We start from the raw sequence: 24,860 nt of genomic DNA, 5'->3' as shown, positions 1-24,860 counted from the left end.
TTTGTTCTATTGTTTTTTTGGTTTCTATTTCATTGATTTCTGCTCTGATCTTTATGATTTCTCTTCTTCTGCTGGGCTTAGGGTTTCTTTCTTGTTCTTTCTCCAGCTCCTTTAGGTGCAGGGTTAGGTTGTGTACCTGAGACCTTTTTTCTTTCTTGAGAAAGGCTTGTACCGCTATATATTTTCCTCTCAGGACTGCCTTTGTTGTGTCCCACAGATTTTGAACCGTTGTATTTTCATTATCATTTGTTTCCATGATTTTTTTCAATTCTTCTTTAATTTCCCGGTTGACCCATTCATTCTTTAGAAGGATGCTGTTTAGTCTCCATGTATTTGGGTTCTTTCCAAACTTCCTTTTGTGGTTGAGTTCTAGCTTTAGAGCATTGTGGTCTGAAAATATGCAGGGAATGATCCCAATCTTTTGATACCGGTTGAGTCCTGATTTAGGACCGAGGATGTGATCTATTCTGGAGAATGTTCCATGTGCACTAGAGAAGAATGTGTATTCTGTTGCTTTGGGATGAAATATTCTGAATATATCTGTGATGTCCATCTGGTCCAGTGTGTCGTTTAAGGCCTTTATTTCCTTGCTGATCTTTTGCTTGGATGATCTGTCCATTTCAGTGAGGGGAGTGTTAAAGTCCCCTACTATTATTGTATTATTGTTGATGTGTTTCTTTGATTTTGTTATTAATTGGTTTATATAGTTGGCTGCTCCCACGTTGGGGGCATAGATATTTAAAATTGTTAAATCTTCTTGTTGGACAGACCCTTTGAGTATGATATAGTGTCCTTCCTCATCTCTTATTATAGTCTTTGGCTTAAAATCTAATTGATCTGATATAAGGATTGCCACTCCTGCTTTCTTCTGATGTCCATTAGCATGGTAAATTCTTTTCCACCCCCTCACTTTAAATCTGGAGGTGTCTTCGGGCTTAAAATGAGTTTCTTGGAGGCAACATATAGATGGGTTTTGTTTTTTTATCCATTCTGATACCCTGTGTCTTTTGACAGGGGCATTTAGCCCATTAACATTCAGGGTAACTATTGAGAGATATGAATTTAGTGCCATTGTATTGCCTGTAAGTTGACTGTTACTGTATATGGTCTCTGTTCCTTTCTGATCTACCACTTGTAGGCTCTCTCTTTGCTTAGAGGACCCCTTTCAATATTTCCTGTAGAGCTGGTTTGGTATTTGCAAATTCTTTCAGTTTTTGTTTGTCCTGGAAGCTTTTAATCTCTCCTTCTATTTTCAATGATAGCCTAGCTGGATATAGTATTCTTGGCTGCATGTTTTTCTCGTTTAGTGCTCTGAAAATATCATGCCAGCTCTTTCTGGCCTGCCAGGTCTCTGTGGATAAGTCAGCTGCCAATCTAATATTTTTACCATTGTATGTTACAGACTTCTTTTCCCGGGCTGCTTTCAGGATTTTCTCTTTGTCACTGAGACTTGTAAATTTTACTATTAGGTGACGGGGTGTGGGCCTATTCCTATTGATTTTGAGGGGCGTTCTCTGAACCTCCTGAATTTTGATGCTCGTTCCCTTTGCCATATTGGGGAAATTCTCCCCAATAATTCTCTCCAGTATACCTTCTGCTCCCCTCTCTCTTTCTTCTTCTTCTGGAATCCCAATTATTCTAATGTTGCTTTGTCTTATGGTGTCACTTATCTCTCGAATTCTCCCCTCGTGGTCCAGTAGCTGTTTGTCCCTCTTTTGCTCAGCTTCTTTATTCTCTGTCATTTGGTCTTCTATATCACTAATTCTTTCTTCTGCCTCATTTATCCTAGCAGTGAGAGCCTCCATTTTTGATTGCACTTCATTAATAGCTTTTTTTATTTCCACTTGGTTAGATTTTAGTTCTTTTATTTCTCCAGAAAGGGCTTTTATATCTCTCGAGAGGGTTTCTCTAATATCTTCCATGCCTTTTTCGAGCCCGGCTAGAACCTTGAGAATTGTCATTCTGAACTCTAGATCTGACATATTACCAATGTCTGTATTGATTAGGTCCCTAGCCTTCGGTACTGCCTCTTGTTCTTTTTTTTGTGTTGAATTTTTCCGTCTTGTCATTTTGTCCAGATAAGAGTATATGAAGGGGCAAGTAAAATACTAAAAGGGTGGCAACAACCCCAGGAAAAAATGCTTTAACCAAATTAGAAGAGATCCAAAATCGTGAGGGGGGAGAAAGGGGATAAAAAGAGGTTCAAAAAGGAAGAAAGAAAAAAAAAAGAAAAAAGAAAAAAAAAAAAAGAAAAAAGAAAAGAAAAGAATTAAAAAAAAAAAAGGAAAACACCTTTCAGAAAGTGGTTGTTTTTCTGTTTCCAGAATTGCTGCTGTTCTTCTCTTCGATCTGCCGATGGATTTTCAGGTGTTTGCAATCTTTAGATAAGCTATCTAGCTGATCTCCGGCTAGCTGAAGCAGTCTCAGCCTGCTACTTCTCCGCCATCTTGACTCCTCCCCTTCTTTTGTGTTTTTATATTCAGATCGGTTGTTAACCTCTCATTTGGCCGCCACTATTTCAATTTGTGTGAACTTAAAGCCACTTGTAGTAGCAAGAGCTTCACCGCCTACAAATGCCCAAGTAGTGAGGGTTGAAGAGAGTTGAAGAGAACTTTCTGGCAAAGCTGAACCCCCTTCTCCCCACTCCGGCCCACCCAGTCCCCAAACGCATCCTTGAAGAAGGACCAGAGTGACCTAACATTTATATCTGCTTCACTCTCAGACCCCTCACCCACTATCAGGACCCCTCCCATGATAGGGGAGGGGAGGGTTAGTTTAAATGAGGTGGCCTGGAAGTAGACAGAGGTTGGCGCATTCCAGAATCACCTTGAGTAAAAAAAAAACCAAAAAAACCCAAACCATTTAGTGGATATGAATCCAATACTTATTGTTTATAAACAGCAGTTTCCAGGCCCCTGATCTGGAGTCCCCACATTTCCAGCTGGGTGGTAATAAGTCTTTTGATTTTTTTATTACTTCCAGTGCAGTTAGAACCTCAGAAATTCTACTTCTGACCCAAACTCTCAACATGTAAAATTTTATTCTTTTCTCCCCCAAACCCCTCCCCAACTTTATCCTGCATCTGCTCAACAGAAACTTCCTTTCCCCAACCGGACAGAAGGGAAAGAGGCAATCCTTGGGAGAGATTCCCAAATCCTTTCTGATTTTGTGGCAGAGAGGGGCATTCTCAAATACAGTTTTCTTTTTTTTTTTTTTTTAAGATTTTATTTATTTATTGGACAGAGATCACAAGTAGGCAGAGAGGCAAGCAGAGAGAGAGGAGGTAGCAGGCTCCCTGCTGAGCAGAGAGCCCGATGCGGGGCTCGATCCCAGGACCCTGGGATCATGACCCAAGCCGAAGGCAGAGGCTTTAACCCACTCAGCCACCCAGGCGCCCCTCAAATACAGTTTTCTATAATATGTCCACTGGGGGCGCCTGGGTGGCTCAGTGGGTTAAGCTGCTGCCTTCGGCTAAGGTCATGATCCCAGGGTCCTGGGATCGAGCCCCGCATCGGGCTCTCAGCTCAGCAGGGAGCCTGCTTCCCCCTCTTTCTCTGCCTACCTCTCTGCCTATTTGTGATCTTTCTCTCTGTCAAATAAATAAAATAAAATCTTAAAAAATAATAATAATAATATGTCCACTGTTAGGCTTGACTCACGTTCTCCTCCTTGGCTACTGTGGGTGCTTTTCTCATTTTTCCTTGTTCTTCCTGGAATTCCCTTTCCTACTTTCTCCAAGTGTGGAAAAAGAAACCAGTGAAATCTGGTCGATTCCTTTCTTCTAACCACGTAGTTGTTGGGAACAGATTGCTGTTAGAGGGACATTCATGCCTTTTCCTCTGGCAAGTATGTTCTGTTCTTTGGTTGTTTTCAAATTTGGGGAGGGACTGGAGATTTTTAGAACTTGACCTTTCACATGCTTCCCTTAGACTGCTTTGTTAAGCGAAATGTCAGCCTTACAGAGTATGAGACATATATCTTCTTTTCTTTTTTTTTTTTTTTTAAAGAATTTATTTATTTATTTGACAGAAAGAGAGAGAGACAGAGCACAAGCAGGGGGAGCAGCAGGCAGAGGGAAAGGGAGAAGCAGACTTCCTGTGGAGCAGGGAGCCTGATGCGAGGCTCGATCCCAGAACTCTGGGATCATGACCTGAGCTGAAGGCAGATGCCTAACCAACTGAGGCACCCAGGTGCCCCAAGACTCCTAGAAATTAATTTCTCTGAACATTCCTTGCTCTAAAATCTGAGTAGTGTGGGGTTTTTTGTGTTTTTACTTATTTGCTCAAAATTTCGTTGTGTTTAGAGAGGGCTTGCTCTGAGCTAGCTTGATATCACCATCTTACCTCAACAGCCCTACTTGGTCAGAAATTCAAGACTCTTCACCCCCTTCCCTGCTCCAGCCAACATTTGGACATTTCCACCAGCATGCGCACAGCTCACCCCAGATCCTCCACTTTCTGAGACACTGCCCTTGCAGAAAAATTACCACCTGCTATTTCTCTCTCTTGACCCAGGGCCTGGCAAACAAGAGAATGCTTGGTAAATATTTAATTACGTTATGTTTTTACTGCTGCATAACTAACTACTCTAAAACTCTGTTGCTTAAAAACAATAAAGTCTTACTATCTGGCTGTTTCTCTGGCTTAAGAATTCAGAAGCAGCTGAGCTGGTGTTTCTGATTTGGGATCTTTGATTAGTTGCACTAAAGAAGCTGGTCAGGGCCTCAATCTTCTGAAAGCTTGGCTGGGGCCAGAGGATAGGTTTCCAGATGGCTTGCTCCCATGCTGCTGGTTTTGTGAGGAGGCCTCCATTCTTCCTGGTATGGGCCTCTCCATGGGCTGCTTGGGTGACCTCACAACATGGTGGCCCACTTCCCCTCAAGTGAGCAATCTAAGAGAGACCAAGGCAGAAGACACTTGTCTTTTATCACCTATGATTGGAATTCCACACCACGAGTTCCACTGCATCCTTCTGTGGTCAGCTCTGTTCAGTGTGAGAGGCAAACACACGAAGACATGACACCAGGAGATAAGGGCCATGAGGGGGTCATTTTGGAAGTTGGCCACTTCCGCAAATAAGAGTTGATTAGTAGATTGGCTAGAAAATAAGTGTTTTGCATTCCATGATAATTATCAATCAGCTTCAGGAAACATTTCCCTTTTTCATCGTTGGCTACCTGGAGCAGAAAGTTATGATGCAGATAAATACATAAATGTTTTAAAATTATGTATCAACAAAGTATTAAGAGTTAAATATCGGGGCACCTGGGTAGCACAGTGTGTTGAGGGTCTCTTGGTGTCAGCTTGTCCTGTGACGGGCTCTGTGCTCACAGATTCTCTCTCTCCTTCTTTCTCTGCCCCTCCCACTCATGATCTCTCTCTAATAAATAAATAAATCTTTTTTTAAAAAGAGTTATATATCAACACTTACTAGCTTTTTTTTTTTAGATGAGAAGTGTTAAATACTTTATTTAATATTATACATAAACCACACTAAAATGTCTTTCATTAAGCAAGAGGCAACATTTGAGATGCAGGGAATTTTTATTTATTTGTTTATTTTTTTTAAATGCAGGGAATTTTAATTAAATTGGCATAGTTAAGGGAAAAAAGTGGACACTGCCAGCTTATCTTCAACCCTTGCCTTTATCAGGCTAATGAACACAACCTGAAACACAGCTGAGTCTTGGTTCTGAGACAGTGAAGGGATTTCCTCAGTATTTAAATATATGAATATAACCAGTTATATAAATCTAAATATAAAACCAGTCTCCTATAAGTTTAGAGATGGCATTTACCACCTCTGTGAAAAGCTGAACATTACTAATCAATTCCGACCATATTTTTAGAAGGGGAAAACTGACAGCGTTTGCTGAACCAGAATTACTATCAAGGTTCAAAAGCTGATCATATTCATTTAACCACAAGCCCATCTTATTTAAATCAGGACTGTCCAAAAGAAATTGTCTCTCGGCCATTCATGATCTGAATTCTGGTGCATGAGATCATCTGAACACCTAAAAAAAGTCGTGAGTCATTTTTGTTTTGCAATAAGTAAGGCGATGGCCAACTATTACTCCTTAGTAGATTTTTTGAGATAAGCTATCAAGTCTGTTCTTTCCCCTGTCTTCCTAATGCCAGTGAAGATAATTTGTGTCCCAGGATGTACTTCTTGGGATTCTCCAAATACTCCATCAGTGTCTCCTCTCCCCAGGTGATGTCTTTATTCTTTATTCTTGTTGGCATCTGTGTAAGAAAATCCAGGGGCCTGGCCTGGCCTGTCTTTCGGCCAGATAAACCATGGAGATTTGGCCCAGTCTTGTGCTTGCCTCCCTTTTCCACGGCGTGGCACTGGGCACACTTCTGAACAAAAATCTTCTTGCCCGTCTCAACATCACCCTTTTTATTTTTATTTATTTATTTATTTATTTATTTATTTTTTAAGATTTTATTTATTTGTCAGAGAGAGAGAGAGCGAGAGTGAGCACAGGCAGACAGAGTGGAAGGCAGAGTCAGAGGGTGAAGCTGGCTCCCTGCAGAGCAAGGATCCCGATGTGGGACTCGATCCCAGGACGCTGGGATCATGACCTGAGCTGAAGGCAGCTGCTTAACCAACTGAGCCACCCAGGCGTCCCAACATCACCCTTTTTAAATCGCTCTTCCGTCGCGCTCGAAACGAAGGTGCCCGCTTGCAAGCCGGACGTCCCGCTCTCTAACACTTACTAGCCTTTTTAAAATAAGCAACACATATATCTGGATCTGGCTCCTCACATTAAAGACATTTAATTTAATTCACCCGATTCCTCTATTCTCTTTCCACAATCAGTGTTACCTTTAGATAGTAATCAGAAAAAAAAATCACAGATGCCCGTTAGCTCTTAGATGCTCTCCCATCTCAGACTGCCTGCCCACGACAATCCACTTCTCACCAAGACAAGCAACCCCAGGCTCTCCTTCCGTCTATGTCCCTCTGCATCTCCTAACTGTCCCTGTGTGTCCAGGGCACCCACTCTCATACTGCACCTGTGGGAGTGGAGTGAGTTAGGCAGAATCTGAGATCGGCCCAGACTCTACCAATGTGCACAGAGAAATGTAGCTTCACACAGGATTTTCTATTTTCCTCACTTTAGCCCTCCCGGCTCCCGTTCCCAGCCACCATGCCTGTCTTTGGAGAAGCTACCTAGAATGGTTAATTTCATAGGTTAACCTGACTGGGTCATGGAGTGCCCGGATATTCGGTGAAACATTATCTCTGAGTGTGTCTGGATGAGACGAGCATTTGAGTTGGTGCACTGAGTGAAGCAGATGGTCCTCCCCGATGTGGTGGGTATCACCCAATCTGTTGAGGGCTGGATAGAACAAAAAGATGGAGGAAGGGAGAATTCACTGCCCACGTGACTATTGAGCTGGGACATTAGTCTTCTCCTACCCTTGGACTGGGACTTCCACTGTTGGTGCTCCTGGTTCTCAGGACTTCGGACTCAAACTGGAACTATGTCACTGGCTTTCCTGGACCTCCAGCTTGCAGATGGATGTCATGAGGATTCTCAGCCTTCATAAGAGCATGAGCCTATTTCTTACCATAAAGCTCTCTGCCTCCCACCCTGTACTATTGGCTCTGTTTCTCTGGAGAACCCTGACGAACACACTGCTTTAATTTATTGTTTGTTTTCCCTTGGATGCCCCAGGACTACATTCCTTCTTCTCCTTCAAACAGGAGTTACACAGACAGAGACAGAAATCTCTGCCTGCCCTGGATGCGGCTGGGAGCCCCTTCTGCTGCTTGGGTTATTTCTCAGACTGGAAGTCCTGTAACTTTCAGGTTGTGCCATTCGGGAGTTACTGTGTTCTACAGCTCCCTCCTCTACACATGAACCATCACTATGCACTTTCTTCCCTCTTGGAAGGAGTTAGTGGCAAGTCAGTGAATTTCTCATTTCACTCCCTGCATCTTGTTCTCTTCCCTGGAGACTCTGACTTGGGCCTGGCAGGCTTTCGGACACTTCGGCTTGGCTCTCTATCACACCCGCCCCCCGCGCCCCTGGAGGCCTCGCCTGCTCGTTGTTCTTGACCTCCAGCTGCACCTGTGGCCAGGACCCCCACACTGCACATGCTAGGATGCCAGGCTCTGGGATCGCAACCCGGCACCTTGCTCAGGCCCCCATCCACCGGCTCTGGGCCCCTTGTAGCCTTCTTCCTCCTGTCCTGCCTTATGTCCTGCCTTTCTCCGGATAGCCCACAATTGTTCTCATGAGAATCCAAATGCCCTCCCCACGTTGGCAGGCGACTCTTGGATTAGTGGCTGCAGCCATCACCCCGGCCTTTCGCCTTGCTGCTCCTCACTCCCATACCTGGGACTAAGAAAGTTCCCTGCGCATGCTCTCTCGGCTCTGGGCCTGCGCACCTATGGCCGCCCCTCCTCTTCTTCCACCACCTGCCACAACAGCCTCTGCTTCTCCCTTCAGCAGAAGTGACCAGTCCGTTGCGAACTGGCCTGGCCATATGCCCAAACTCCCTGGGACACTGAATGTACGTGGGCGCTGCATCTGGTGCCTAATTCCAGTTTCTGGCGTGTGGTAGGTCCTCAAAAATAGTTGTTGATGTAATACATTGCATGGCTTTTCGGTATGGGCAAAGTTTTGTGGCTGGGTGTCTGGCCCGTGGAGTTTGAAAATCACAGTTCTTATTTTTTTAATCTGCTGTAAGTTTGTAGATAAAAATGAAAGTATGTATGTCAGTAGACTATAAAATACTTGAATGTGACTCTTACAACTTAAAAATTTCAAAATAAATATTTTAAATTCCAAATAATATCTGGATTGGTGGGTTTATGTATTGCTCTAAGACAGGTAATGTTGTATGTTTTGCTTTTTGCCACATTTATAGTTACGGTTGATATTTAAGCCTCATGAAATGTTGACAGCCTGAGTAATTTGCTATTTCTCTTATAGAAATAATTGTGAGGAGCATTATGTGTTTGTTGTTAAAAAAAAAAACTAAATGCAGAAAATTCAAATAAAGAATGAAATGAAATGAAATACCACCATGCAGAGATAGTTTTTTATTTCTTTTTAATTAACATATAATAACACATTTATTAACATATAATTATTTGTTTCAGGGGAACAGATCTGTGATTCATCAGTCTTACACAATTCACAGCACTCACCATAGCACACACCCTCCCCAGTGTCCATCCCCCAGCCACCCCATCCCTCCCTTGGCCCTCCCCTCCAGCAACCCTCAGTTTGTTTCCTGAGATTAAGAGTCTCTTATGGTTTGTCTCCCTCTCTGGTTTCATCTTGCTTCATTTTTCCTTCCCTTCCCCTATGATCCTCTGTCTTCTCAAATTCCTCTTATCAGTGAGATCGTATGATAATTATTTTTCTCTGATGGACTTATCTAGCTTAGCATAATACCGTTTTCTTTTATTTCTTAAAGATTTATTTATTTCTTTAAGAGAGCCTACTTCCCCATCTCTCTCTGCCTGCCTCTGGGGTGTGGGGGGAGAGGAAAGGGCAGAGGGACAGGGAGAGAATCTCAAGCGGACTCCCCACTAAGCAGGGAGCCTGACATGGGGCTCAATCCCAGAACCCTGGGATCATGACTTGAGCTGAAATCAGGAGTCCCATGCTTTACCTAAAGTCTGAGCCACCCAGGCATCCCCAGAGATAGTTTTCTAAACATCTCTCTACACATAGACTATTTTACATAAATATTTTTGTTCAATAATATATGGAAATTTATCTCCTTATAAAAATGATATCCTGTTTTTACTCCATAGACCAAGAAATACCTTGGGAAGCATCTCTTATTTCACCTGCTTCTCCTGCTATTTTCTTAAATTCCTTAAAATCAGAGTCCGGCTTTACAGGAAAATCGAACTTCTCCAATCAAATGGTATTCAGTGAACGATTCGTATGTGCCTGCCCTTTGGGGAGAGAAAGAGTGGAGTGAAGCGTGACTCCCAGTCGGTTGGCTGTGCAGTGACACGTGGAGACACAGCAGGTGTAGCGCACGTGGAGAATTTAAGGCACACACGTGCCAGTCCATGTCCGTCCCCTGTCCGGTGCATCTGGAGGCACTCCTGGAGAAGGATATCCAAAGTAAACTCGCAGCCAGGCTCAGGCACCTTTTTGTCCTTTCAGACTTCTGGTACCATCCGTGGCTTTGATCATGTCTCTCTTTCCTCAAATCCCCATGTCTTCTCTAATAACACCTGGCCAAGGGGGCACCCAAAAAAGGCAAGACCATAAGATGGAAAGCCTCTCTCTGAGGCTCTCTGAAGATGAGCTGGAATCTGTTACTCGAGTCCCTTCCCAAACTTCTTACAGATCACTTTTAAAGTTCTGCAGTAAGGAGGCGCGATTTCCCGTTTAGCTGCGGAGTGCATTCTGCACAATGGCTTTCACGTTCGTGCCTTTTGGATGACCTGGTTGGCAAGTGGCACGTCCAACTTCCCGTTCCCATGTTTCTCCACGCCCGACAGAATGGCGTGTAAGCGGTACCACGCAACTGTATGGTTAGTGTCTTCTATCATCTTACCCTCCCCAGGTGGTAGCCAGCCGCCTTGTGCAAGCAAGGGTATGACTCTCGGCCAGGGAGGAAGCTGAGCTCCCCACCCCGCACCTCCCAAGAAGGCTGCTGGCAAGCACAATGCCAGACCTGCTACCTGATTTCACCCCCTTGGGTCAAGTGCGTGTACTGTACCTAAATCAAGGGGATGCAGTTATTATGGGGAAACCCGTAAAGCTACATTTTCAGGGTTTTTTTGCAATTAAAAAAATTAAACTGAACTACGTGGAGCCTTTGGTAAATTCTGGAGAGAAATCACCTTACAGCGAGGCTGCCCTTGCTCTGCTGTGTCCCTGGGGTTGAGATAGAATAGGAACAGGACTCGGGGCCCCTCCTCAAACCTTAAAGTGATGCAACTATACTGTAAAGTAAAAAGTCCCTAAAAGAAAATTCATGAATCTGTGTTTCTTGAGCAATATATTTTACGGGAATGCAGAAAAGAGGACATCAGCTTCAAAGAGAGAGTGAGCCCCTGCAAAAATAGTGAGATGCGGACCAAACCAGTCTGCGCCACGGCGGACCCCCCCCACCCCATGCTGGGGTCAGAGTCTGTGCAGTGAGCACTGGAAGTACCCACAAGTTACCTTTTCCTCTTTTATTTTTTTACTTTTTAAAAAGATTTTATTTATTTATTTGACAGAGATCACAAGTAGGCAGAGAGGCAGGCAGAGAGAGATGGGGAAGTAGGCTTCCTGCTGCGCATAGAACTGGATGGGAGGCTGTGAGGCTGGATCCCAGGACCCTGGGATCATGACCAGAGCTGAAGGGAGAGGCTTTAACCCACTGAGGCACCTAGGCACCCCATACCTTTCCCTCTTTTAAATGCTAAAAGCCATGTCCAGGGGTGGAGATTTAACATGCTAATGAGACAGGCAATGTATGGAAAGCATAATGTCAAAGTAGGAAAGAGCCAGGAAGCTCTACAAGCTTAAACCTCTACAAGCTTAACCTCACCCTTTTCCCATCTCAGTTTCTTTGTTTTCTTTTCTTTCTTTCTGGACTTATTTATTTGACAGAAACAAGGAGAGAAGGGATACAAGCAGGGGCAGAGGGAGAGGGAGAAGCAGGCTTCCTGCTGAGCAGGGAGTCCCATGGAGGGCTGGATCCCAGGACTCTGGGATCATGACCTGAGCCAAAGGCAGACTGAGTCACTCAGGCGCCCTTCCCATCTTAAGTCTAAGAAACTCTCCATGACCTCTCCTGCCGGGGTCCTGGAGCATAAGCCCCCAGTAAAGCCTTGCCTAAAACTCCTATTTGGCCTCTTCCCTTTCTTCCCTTCCCTCTTCCTCCTCCCCCTTTCCCTCTCCCCTCCCTTCCTTCCCTTTCTTCTTTTTTTCATTTTTATTTTTAAGTAGACTCCATCCCCAAGGCTGGGCTTAAACTCACAACACTGAGATCAAGAGTCTAGGGCTCTGCAGACTGGCCACCCATGCAATACCCCCTCTTTTTAAAAAGATTTTATTTTTAAGTAATCTCTACACCCAAGGTGGAACCACAACTCACAACACATGAGATCAAAAGCTGCTTCCTCAGCAATGTCCACAATAGCCAAACTATGGAAAGAACCTAGATGTCCATCAACAGATGAAGGGATCAAGAAGATGTGGTATATATACACAGTGGAATACTATGCAGCCATCAAAAGAAATGAAATCTTGCCATTTGCGACAACATCGATGGAACTAGAGCGTATCATGCTTAGCGAAATAAGTCAATCAGAGAAAGACAACTATCATATGATCTCCCTGATATGAGGAAGTGGAGATGCAACATGGGGGTTAAGGGGGTAGGAGAAGAATTAATGAAACAAGATGGGATTGGGAGGGAGACAAACCTTAAGTGACTCTTAATCTCACAAAACAGAGGGTTGCTGGGGGGAGGGGGGTTGGGAGAAGGGGGGTGGGGTGATGGACACTGGGGAGGGTTTGTGCTATGGTGAGTGCTGTGAAGTGTGTAAACCTGGCGATTCACAGACCTGTACCCCCGGAGATAAAATACATTATATGTTTATAAAAAACCAAAACCAAAACCAAACCAAAACAAAAAACAACAAACAAAAGCTGCTTCCTCTTCCAACTGAGCCTGCCAGGCGCTCCCTCTTGTGAATTTCTATCCCTTAGCTCAAGGATGGGGTTCAGAAGCAGGGTAAACCCAGGTCCCAAGACCTTGCCCTGTTGCTTATTCCCTGTCTCAGCTGGGAGCCCCCGAGGGGCCCAAGTGTGATGCCTGGCACTTGGCCCCAGCTCCCCCTACCCGCCGTTCACATCCAGTCACCAAGCCTTGCAGACTGGGTCTTCTAAAGTGCTCCTGGTTCGCTTTCCTCCTCTTCCTGCAACCACCGGCTTAGTCAAGGTCATCTCTTATAGTCTGATGAAACTGCCCTCCTCTGGGTTCCCATCCCCCGCTTTGTGTCCCTCCACACTCTGTCAGAGCTGCTGGAGGGGTCTGCACAAAGGTGCCCCCAATGGTGATTGCTTAGAATGCTTCCCTTTTGGGGACGCCTGGGTGGCTCAGTTGGTTGGACGACTGCCTTCGGCTCAGGTCATGATCCTGGAGTCCCGGGATTGAGTCCCGCATCAGGCTCCCAGCTCCACGGGGAGTCTGCTTCTCTCTCTGACCTTCTCCTCGCTCATGCTCTCTCTCACTGTCTCTCTCTCAAATAAATAAATAAAATCTTTAAAAAAAAAAAAAAAGAATGCTTCCCTTTTGCCCTCCGCTCCTCAGGAGGATGGGCTTCCCTGTGCTCCAGGCTCTGCCACCCACAGCTCACACTCGGGCCAGACCGAGAAGAACCTGAAAGCATGTGCCGGATGTGGGTATGCCCAACTCTGATCTAGCAGAGCCAGGGACAAGCTATGGAGAAGAGAAGAAAGCAGATACACAAGAAATGAAGGTCTCCATTCCTCGGCTTTCTTAGAACTCATAGTATTCCCTGGTGCCCCTAGGAGAACTTGGAGCCACTGGCTTATCCAAGTGCTGGAGGGGACGTCTGAGTCTGGGTCAGTGTACCCGCTGCCTAACAGACCGCCGCCAAGTATCATCTAAACGGGTTTGGGTGGCTGGAAGAGGGAGACCTTTATGGGTCAGATTTACTAGAAACGAAGAAAGGAAAACACTAACAGAGTGTTAAATTGTCAGATGTTCCAAAAATATTGGTGCTAAGCCTCAGATCTTTGTGTGTCGGGGAATGACTATTTGTATTCCTGGTTTCTTGTGGTCAGCACGGTTTTAATTATGGTGATGGCAAACACAATGTGCTGTGTTTTTTTGAAATAGTTTTCTGAGGCTCCTGCGTGGCTCAGTCAGTTGAGCACCCGCCTTTGGCTCAAGTCATGATCTTGAGGTCCTGGGATGGAGATCCGTTTCAGGCTCCCTGCTCCGTGGGGAGTCTGCTTCTCCCTCTCCCTTGCCCACCAATCCTCCTGCTTGCACTCTTTCTCTCTCTCAAATAAATAAATTTAAAACTTTTTTTTTCTTGAAGACTTAAGGGTGTCACACAATAAATCATTAATGGAGAACAGGAATTTTAACAGTATGCTACCATAATAGGAATAAAAAGCTGCCCGGATCAAGTGATATCAATATTCTGGTAACTTATCCTCCAAAAACTATTCAACTGTTCAGCTGTTCAAAACTGTTCATGCCAAAAATGACATGAGGGTTTTCAGTCGAAAACATTAAGGACTTCTGCAAACTGAGACCCTTCAAGCTATCCATAACCTAGAGTATGTTAACGTAAAATGGTGTTTACTATGGCTGGTTTCTAGGTGACCCATGAGTCAGCTGTGTTCACAGTGTTCTAGAAGCTTCTGTCCTATGTGATGAAATATTTAGAGGTCACTGCATTCTGAGTTCCACACAACGAGGACACTGGGAGTCTGGATCCTCCAGTCTGCACGTGCCTTCTCCTGTGGCTGGTGGGCCCCACTGGAGCCAGAGCCCCAGCTCCAGGCGTCCTGGCCTAGGGCCTTGAAGGTAAATTACATTAGAAAGTTTCCTTTACATAAAAGACACAGGCAAAAAGTGTCCTTTCTCCACTCATCCCTCCCCTTCTTTTTGATCCCCAAGCCATGGACAAAAGGGCAGCTATGTTTTCAGGCTTTAGTTTTACAAAGAAACACACAGTCTTTGGCCTTTCCAGGGAGGAACCAGCTTCCGCACACTGCTGGGTGTTTGTCCCAGGAAAGGAGGAGGGGGCTCAAGAGAACACGGCAAGGGCCAGGCGGGTGGTTCTGAGGGGAGTTCCTCTGGCTTCTTCCCTTCTGCTAAGTTGAAGGCCTTTTGTTCCCTCAGCTAGAATTTGCATGTGGTGGGAATCCACAGCCCGGGGTGACCCAAGACAGAGTTGTGGTTTCTCCTGGGAAAGTACTTAAATGCATCTGACCATCCAGTGACAAAAGAAGCCTAGAATTGTATACATTTCTTGAAACATCCTTTTGGGGGGGGGGGCAAGATTTTTACTAGGATGCAAACCTGGTCTAGCATGTCTCAGATTGGGCCTAGATGTCTTCATGGAATTGGCTAAATATTGCAAACTCAGCTTTACTGCCCCCTCTCCTAAATGTGTCCTCCCTTCTTGCTGCCCTGATCTCCCTCTCCCGCTTTCCCACCTCTCCTCCTCTTCCTGCCCTTCGCCACCTCCCTCCTCCTCTCCCCCCTCCCCCACCCCCAACTTTCCTCCACCTCCCTCCCCCCTTCTCCTCCTCCTCTGCCTCCTCTCCCACCCCCCCCTCCCCTCCTCAGTTACCCTCCCCCACCCTTTCTTTTCAGATGGGATATTTAGGATTTACCTTAATAATAGACTAATTGCCTTAAATTTTCCATTTTTCTTTCTGAGTGAGGGCTTCTACTGATGTTTCAGGGAGGGATCCCTTGTTTACAAAGGAAATATGAATTTGAACTGCTGCACTCCCCTCCTGTGGATATAAACTCACCAGTTTTTGCCAAAAATGTATGTTAAGTTATGCCATTTGTTATCCCCGCTTCATTATTCACACAATACAGGAATCTAGTTACTGAAAACTGTGAATGTGAATGGTGTGTAAACATTTCATCCACAGAACTCCCCTAATGATCCAGCTTTTCCCCAAGGGAACAACTGGAAGGGTCTTTATTCTCCTTAACCACTTGGACACAATCAAATATATGTGTGCTTGGCTTCCAGATGTGGTGTTGTTAGGGTTTTGGAATATAGGTGAGGTTCAGTGGGGTAGGTCTGGAGCAGACGACCAAGAAGGAATTCTTGAGACGTCTATGGTGTAAATAGGTGGTTTATTAAAGCACAGGGGACAGGGCCCCTGGCAGGAAGAGGGGCTGCCCCTGGCTGTGAGGCGTGGCTGATTATATACTATGGGGTTGGGGGAGGTAAGAGAAAGGGAGGTTTTTGAAAAGATTTTCATCTGTTAAAGACTCACAGGATACACGGGGGCCTGGCGATTGTCAAGTTAAGGGTTTTTTTCCCCCTCTAGCAGGGCATTAACATTAAGATAGCTGGGAGCTTCCTAGAGGAACATTACACTTTGCCGGGTTCAGGTATCTGTCAATGGGCCATGGATGATAAGGACTTTTAATCTATCCACATTCCCTTCTGGAATCTAGGCCTTTGGTAGAAAGGCTTTGTTCTTGTAAATTGCTAAACCTTTTGTAAATGGGGGGAGATTCCTGTCTTGCAGGATTGTAATCTCTGTAAATCAACTGTTTGTTTTTCCTTAAGGGCAGCCAGGAGTGCCTGAGGAATGTCACATACATCCCATGGGAGTGGGTGGGGGTTGTGGGGTGTCAGCTCCTGCTTTGTCCTCAGCTTGCCTTCTGTTCCCATTGGTATTGTGCTCAGGTACATGGGTTACATGTAATATGGCCGATCTTCTTTGGTGACTGCTGGGGCTTTCTGGGTGGTCAGTGTTAATAGATGGCTGACCAGCAGAGTTGGTAGGTGTGGGCACTTCCTCCCATTCCTGGTGATGCTGGGCCTGTGGGGCTGGGCTGGGCTGGATGGTTCTTCCCCTGGCTTTGCTCCAAGGAGCACGGATAGGGAGTAGGCTCACTCCTCCAATCCAGACTGTTGAGTAAGTAAAGGAATTTAACTTATCCCAGGGCAAAGCTGACTTCCTTACTATTATCCCATCCATGTGCTCTGAAGTGGCCTGAATAACCCTGTTCATCTCTGTGCTTCTGAGACTCTTACATCCATGCCAGACTTCAAAAAATTGTTGATTTTATCTTATTTTATAACTGTTCAGATTTTGCACTTCTTCTTAGGTAAATCTTTGTAGGTTGTCTTTTTCTAGAATTTGGCCTTGTCATCTGGGTTTTCTAATTTGTGGAACAGCATCTGATTGTTCATAATATTTCCTTAGACTCCTTTTTATTTTAATGTCCCCTCTTTGATATTATTTTCATCTTTTCTCTTTTTTTTTCTTAGTTTCAATAAAGGTTTGCCCATGGGGTCAATCTTTTCCAGGTTCAGCAGGTAAGATACAATGCCACAGCACTCTCAGAGAAATGGAGGGTCCTCAAAAAGTTAAAAATAGAACTACCTATGACCTAGCAATTCTACCACTAGGTATTTACCCAAAGGATACAAAAATACAGATTCAAAGGGGGCACAGACACCCAAATGTTTATAGCAGCATTATCCACAATTGCCAAAATATGGAAAGAGCCCAAATGTCTATCGACAGATGAATGGATAAAGAAGATGTGAAAAAAGAATGGAATCTTGCCATTTGGGATGACGTGGATGGAGCCACAGTGTATTAGGCTAAGTGAAAGAAGTCAGTCAGAGAAAAACAAATACCATATGATCTCACTCATATGTGGAATTTAAGAAAGAAAGCAGAGGAACATATGGGAAGGAGGAAAAAAAGAAAAGGAGAGAGGGAAGCAAACTGTAAGAGACTCTTACCGATAGAGAACAAACAGGGTTGGTGGAGGGAGGTGGGAAGGGAATGGGCTACACGGGTGATGGGTATTAAAGAGGGCACTTGTGATGATGGGCACTGGGGGTGGTTGTACGCAGGGGATGAAACACTGAATTCTACTCCTGAAACCAGTACTGCACTCTATGTTCACTAACTAGGATTTAAATAAAAATTTGAAAAAGAAATAAAAGGTGTTCATTACTGTTGAAGAAATGTGAAAATACAAGAAATAACACCAGGCTCTAGAAAACAAAAAACAAAGAACAACCCTCTAGCCTCAATACAAAGAACAGATATGTGTAAGTAGCATTTAAGAAATCTCATTGGGACAAAAGATGTTCAGCTTCACACATACTCAGAAATATTAACTCCCTTAGTAAAGGCATTTTCAGATACTGAGAATGATTTATATTGGGAAATATGGTATAAACTTGTGTGTTGAACTTTTTTTTTTTTTGTCCACCAGTACTTATACCTAATCTAAACAGTAATTCACTATGCTAGGACTGGAAAACTATCAAAGAGTAACAAAAAATGCAGAAATCTATGACTTATAAAAATTTTGATTAGAAAATTGTATTTCCAGGCCATTTTCTTTTTCTTTTTTTTTTTTTTTAAGATTTTATTTATTTATTTGACAGAGAGAGATCACAAGTAGGCAGAGAGGCAGGCAGAGAGAGAGAGGAGGAAGCAGGCTCCCTGCTGAGCAGAGAGCCCGATGCGGGACTCGATCCCAGGACCCTGAGATCATGACCCGAGCCGAAGGCAGCGGCTTAACCCACTGAGCCACCCAGGCGCCCCTCCAGGCCATTTTCAAATAATAATCTGACATAGGATTTATATCCAAATAATCTAAATTTTGGGATAATCTGAATTTAAAAACCATATTTCTGGACCATTTTGAAGAAAAAATTGCCATAATATGTATATCCAGAAAATGCCACAATTTCAATATGGATTTAAAATTTTTTAGAAAATATATGGTGAAAAATTCATGTCCAAAACCTTCCCAAGATTTAGGAGATTTGGATAAAATATTTTATTTTTGCACCATTTTGGAGGGAAAATATGGCATGTGATTATGTCCAAAAATACATTTTGGGAACATTTGAATGAGAAGTCATCTTTCTAAACCGTTCTGAGGGGCACCTGGGTGGCTTAGTGGGTTAAAGCCTCTGCCTTCAGCTCAGGTCATGGTCTCAGTCAGGGTCCTGGGATGGGGCTGTCATTGGGCTCCTTGCTCAGCAGGGATCCTGCTTCCCCCACCTTCTGCCTGCTTCTCTGCCTACTTGTGATCTCTCTCTCTGTCAAATAAATAAATAAAGTCTTTAATAAAACTAATTTAAAAAGAGTCTAAACCATTTTGGAAGAAAAAAAGTGTCATGGGACTCATATCTAAAGAACCCACTTTATGGGAAAAAAACCTGCATTTTGGAATGAATTTAGGTTTTTGTTTTTTTGTTTTTAAAGATTTTATTTATTTATTTGACAGACAGAGATCACAAGTAGGCAGAAGCAGGCAGAGAGAGACGGAGAAGTGGGCTCTTTGCCGAGCAGAGAGCTCGATGTGAGGCTCGATCCCAGAACCCTGGGATCATGACCTGAGCAGAAGACAGAGGCTTTAACCCACTGAGCCACCGAGGCGCCCCGGAATGAATTTAGGTTTAAAAATATGTTTGAGGGCCACTTTATAAGAAAATATGCCACAGGACTTACATCTAACAAACCTCATGATATTAGTAAATTTTAATAAAAAATATTATTTTATGGCCATTTGCAAGGAACAACCTGGCACAGGGCCTACCAAAAAATCCTCCTACCAGTTGAGGACATTTGGATGAAATGTCACATTTTTAGACCACTCTGGAAGACAATCTGGCACAGAAATTATGTCCTCCCCGAAGAAAACCCCACCAAAAAACTAATTGAGCCAATGTGAAAAATCACATTTCCAGGTCTTTTGAAGAAAAGTCTTGCATAATACTTATGTCCAAAAGATACCAAGATTTGAGTGAATTTGGGTCAGAAATCACATGTTTGGCATAATTTAGAAAAAGAAAATCCAATGTAGGACCTAGTTTCAATAAGACCCCAAATTTGAACAGATGTAGATGAAAATATCACATTAGCGGGGCATCTGGGACAAATATGTGGCATATGACTTATTTCCCAAAGCTCCATTATTTATATGAAGTTGGATTTTAAAAGTCATGTTTCTTGTCCATTTGGGAGGACAATTTGATGAATTTGTGCCCTCCAAAACCAATGATTTGAATGAGTTTGGATGAGAAAGTGTATTTCTAGGTAGTTTGTTAAAATAATGTAGCATAGAATTTATAACCACACTACCCTCCAGTCTGAGCATACTTAGATGGAAAGTCATACTTTTTTGTCATCTTAGAAAAGTCTGGTGGGGTGCCTGGTAGCTCCATTGAGCCTTTGACTCAGGTCAAGATCCCATGGTCCTGCATATTAGGATCCTCCTCCTCCCTTTCCCTTTGTTCCCCGCTGCCCTCTCCCTGCCCTCTCTCTCAAATAAATAAACAAATCTCTTTTTTTTTTCTTAAGATTATTTATTTATTTATTTATTTGACAGACAGAGATCACAAGTAGGCAGAGAGGCAGGCAGAGAGAGAGGAGGAAGCAGGCTCCCCGCTGAGCAGAGAGCCTGATGCGGGGCTCGATCATGACCTGAGCTGAAGGCAGAGGCTTTAACCCACTGAAACACCAATCTTAAAAAGAGAGAGAGAGAGAGAAAAGTTTGGCATTTGAATTATTCCCAAAACCCATAAAACTTAATAAATTTGGATGAAAAACTGTATCTCCGGGCACCTGGGTGGCTCAGTGGGTTAAGCCGCTGCCTTCGGCTCAGGTCATGATCTCAGGGTCCTGGGATCGAGTCCCACGTTGGGCTCTCTGCTTGGCAGGGAGTCTGCTTCCCTCTCTCTCTCTCTCTCTGCCTGCCTCTCCATCTACTTGTGATTTCTGTCAAATAAATAAATAAAATCTTTAAAAAAAAAACAAAACTGTATCTCCAAGATCATGGTGTAGTATTACAGACAGAAAATCCCACTTATTGTGCTAATTTGGATGAAAAACATCTTTCTAGGCCATTTTAGAAGAAAATCCAAGTGTATAAGTTTAGATGCAAAACTTAAACTCTGCATGAATTTGTATGAAAAGCTGCATTTCTTGGGCTATTTTGGAAGAAAATTCTGCTGTAGGGCTTCTGTTCCTGAAATGCCACTGATTATTGCTCTAGCTTTAGTAAGTTTTGAAACTGGAAGTGTAGTCTTTCAACTTAGCTCTTATTTTCTAAAAATATGTTCTGCTTTTTAATGTAAAACATAGCACAATGGCTGTTACATTCTCAAACTGTTTTCCCCAACCCTCCCTCCATTGGTTAATCTTGGAGATCTTCCCATGTCAGAACATAATGATGCTTCTCATTCTTTGACAATATACAGCATCTTGTTCTATTTATGCATGGTTTACTTTAATTAGTTCCTCTATTGGTGAATGTTTCTTCTTTACTAAAACTTGAAGTTACTATTGCACTGAAGAACTCATGGAAATCATTTCATACATACACATGTATAGCTATCAGATAAATCCCATTGAGTTTATGGGCTCATAAGGGGAATATGAATTTATAATTTTGGTAGATATCACTATGTTGCCCACTGTAACTTGTGCCAATTTATACTCCCAAGACTAACACGTAAGTGTCCCTGTTTCCATAGTCTATTACAAGAGTATGTTTTCAACTTTTGGAATTTTTGCCAGTCTGACAGGTCTAAGTCTTGCTGTGTGGTCTTCATTTGTATCTTCATTGACATTAAGGACATTTTCAAATGAAAAATGACTTCGTACACTGTGACCTGAATCTGATCATACAGTCAGTGTATTTTTTGTTGATTTTATTTTATTTATTTATTTTCTTAAAGATTTTATTTATTTGACAGACAGAGATCTCAAGTAGGCAGAGAGGCAGGCAGAGAGAGAGGAGGAAGGCGGCTCTCTGCTGAGCAGAGAGCCCAATGCGGGGCTTGATTCCAGGACCCTGAGATCATGACCTGAGCCAAAGGCAGAGGCTTAACCCACTGAGCCACCCAGGCACCCCTTTTGTTGATTTTTAAAACTCCGTTTCCAGAGATATTTTGTAGGTCTCTTTATATTATGGACTTCAGTGTATGTCCCTCCAGTTTGTCTTTGATTTTGGCTGAAGGTGTGGGTTGTCTTGCAGAATTTATTTTTGTGTAGCAAAACTCGACCTATTTTCACTATGGTTCCAGATTTCGAGTCATAGTTAGAAAAGTCGGTCTTGTGTGTTTTTTTTTTTTTTTTTTTAAGATTTTATTTATTTGACAGACAGAGATCACAAGTAGGCAGAGAGGCAGGCAGAGAGGAGGAAGCGGGCTCCCCCGCTGAGCAGAGAGCCCAATACGAGTCTTGATCCCAGGGCCCTGGGATCATGACCTGAGCTGAAGGCAGAAGCTTTAACCCACTGAGCCACCCAGGTGCCCCATGTTTCAAAGGTGTTAAAATTATCTATTGCTATATAACAGCAATGCTAAAATTTAGGGCTTAAGACAATTTGATTGTCATCATCCCTCACAGTTCCATAGACTCACTGAGCTCAGCTGAACGGTTCTCTCTTGAGGTGTGAAGGTGCAGCAGAAGGGGGTTTCCAAGACAGCTCTATCACGTAACTGCAGCTGACGTTAACTGTCGGCTAGCTGAGCTAGGGCTATTGACCAGAATACCTCGGTGAGGTCTCTCAGTGTGGCTTTTTTTCACAGCACGAATATGGGAATCAATGTAGAAACCATAAGGTTTTTTCATGAACTAGCATCAGAAGTCCCATAATTTCACTTCTCCTATATTCTTTTGATTAAGAGGCCAATCCAGATCCATGGGGAGGGTAATCAGACTCTTTCTCTCTCACACACGCACACACACATAAGTGAAGGAATTGATAATAACCATCTTTGAGACTATCTGCACCATCTACCATCTGAACACCAAACTTCATGTCCATCCCATGTGAAATATACACTCATCCCTAAGACCCTCAAAGTCTTATTTCATTATGGCATTGACTCAAAAGTTCAGAATCTTGTTATGTAACCCATGTTCAAACATAGATGATTCTTTATCTGAAGACTTGAGAGCTGAAGACATGTATCTGACATGGTGTTGATTTGGGGATAAAATATCACCACAATAAATGGTTCTATTTAAAAAAATGGAGAAATGACAGATGTACACCAGTTCAGACATTTTAAAATTCAGCTGGGCACATGCCACCAGTTCCTTAATTAGTGTCCAGTACTGCTCTCTGGCAGTGATTCTCAATTGATTTTATGTCTGCGCTTATTCTTCCTTTTCTGTACAAAATAACCTATATTTGCAGCTTAGTTTTCTCTGCCTGCCTCTCTGCTTATAGAAAAGTAGGGATTTGGGGACACCTGGGTGGTTCAGTCAATTAAGCATCTGCCTTTGGCTTGGCTCATGATCCTAGGGTTGTGGGATTGAGGCGTGTGTCTGGCTTTCTGCTCAGTGGGGAGTCTACTTCTCCCTTGCCCCATCTCTCTGCTCATGCTCTCTCTCAAATAAGAATCTTTAAAAAGAGGAAAAAGTAGGGGTTTTTCTCTGTCCTTTTCAGGACAGCCTGGTGTTTCTACTACAAACTCGTGTTTCCCATGCCTCTTACAGGAGTTTACTCCATTAGATAGAACATCTATAGAGCTCTTCAAGTGAAGGCTCTCTCTTGTTGGGTTGCCAGGGTGCTGTAGGATGATGTTTTGTGTAGTTGAGAGTCTAGGAGCTATATAGTTAATCTTCTTAAATCTTAAAAAAGGGTTTATAGGATGTGAGGATGATCAGGCTGCAACATCTGTCACCCCACTGATCGCCAGAGCTGACTCAGCTGCTCTGGCTGGCTAGGCGGGTGTCCCCTCCCTCCCTCACCGCTCCATGTGCGTTTCTCCCGAAGCTGCAGCTCAGTCTGCAGCTCAGTCGAAGAGGACGACCTTCCCCGATGGAGAAGAGGACCGTTCTTTGGTCAAGGGTATATGAGTAGCTGCGCTCCCCTGCTAGAACCTCCAAACAAGCTCTCAGGGTCCCTTTGTAGGAGAACGTAGGGTAGTCAAGCTTCCAAGACTCCAAGTGAGGCGCTGCGCATGGCAGTCTGCCTTTAAAGAAAGGGGGAGGTGTTTTACTGCTGCGTCCTTGAGATGGGTCTTTATCTTAAAGGTCATTTTTTTGAGCAAATGGAGTTTGGACTGAAACACCGTGAAAGGATGGTTAGGAGTCTTTAAATATGGCTGAATATAAACTTGCAATTGGAGAACTGCTGAAGGTGTGTGGCTAAAGGACCTTGGACCAGTTCCTGGATGGCTGGCATGGGGCCTGGGCCTGGGATGGAAAGCTGAGGAACATGACTGTAAGTTCTCTTTTTTCTAAAGATTTTATTTATTTATTTGACAGACAGAGATCACAAGTAGGCAGAGAGGCAGGCAGAGAGAGAGGAGGAAGCAGGCTCCCTGCTGAGCAGAAAGCCCAATGCGGGAACTCAATCCCAGACCCTGAGATCATGACCTGAGCTGAAGGCAGAGGCTTTAACCCACTGAGCCACCCAGGCACCCCAACATGACTGTAAGTCCTAAACCCTGGTATTCCAGGACTGATTTGGGGGAGTGGCTCCAAGAGTCTTTTCCCTGTTACTGGAGGACTGAGGGGAGCATGTGGTTATTAAAGGCCATTATTATCACTGGAGTGCCAGTGAGATGGTGTGGCTGGGGGTGGCTGGAGATTCTCCATGTTTTTGGTGGTCTGACAGGAATGTGACTGGAGAAGCCAGGCTCTGAGATGAAGGAACTGGTTGGTCACAGCTGGAAGACTCCAGGTCCGAGGGACTGGAGTGTTACAATGTACTGTTGGAGGGTCTCCATGGTGGGAGGACCAGGGACTAAATAAAGCCTGAGAAAAAGCATTTAACATGATTAAGGGATGATTCAGCAAAGGCAAGAGCAGAGACATTTCAGAGCTAGGAGGAGAGAAATGAGAAAGGAGGCCATAACAGATGTCAAGGGAAGAAGGTAGCTCTAGATTGAAGTGGACCTGCTAGAGGAGGCCATGCTTTTGGGCAGAAACCAGAAAGATTCCCTCCCTTCACCTGAAATCCCTGAATACAGTTCCTCCATTTCGCCCCTCTACCAAGGACCAGACGTTCCAGTAAATATTCTAGTGACTCATAGGTTCCTGTCTTCCAAGGAATTGAATTCTTGTGGAAGAGTGGCCTTAGAGAGTTCCAGCTATCTGTGCCACTCCTTGTCCCTTATCTTTACAGATGAGTGAATGA

General features: G+C 43.9%; 1 pseudogene; it reads right to left on the bottom strand.

Moving 5' to 3' along the window:
* Positions 1–6,039: 6,039 nt before the first annotated feature.
* LOC116596344 lies at positions 6,040–10,539 on the bottom strand (annotated as a pseudogene).
* Positions 10,540–24,860: the final 14,321 nt, after the last annotated feature.

The sequence above is a fragment of the Mustela erminea genome, chromosome 7, assembly GCF_009829155.1.
Source record: "Mustela erminea isolate mMusErm1 chromosome 7, mMusErm1.Pri, whole genome shotgun sequence".
Lineage (NCBI taxonomy): Eukaryota > Metazoa > Chordata > Mammalia > Carnivora > Mustelidae > Mustela > Mustela erminea.
Note: the sequence above shows the minus strand (reverse complement) of the source record. Positions and strands in the feature narration are given on the sequence as shown.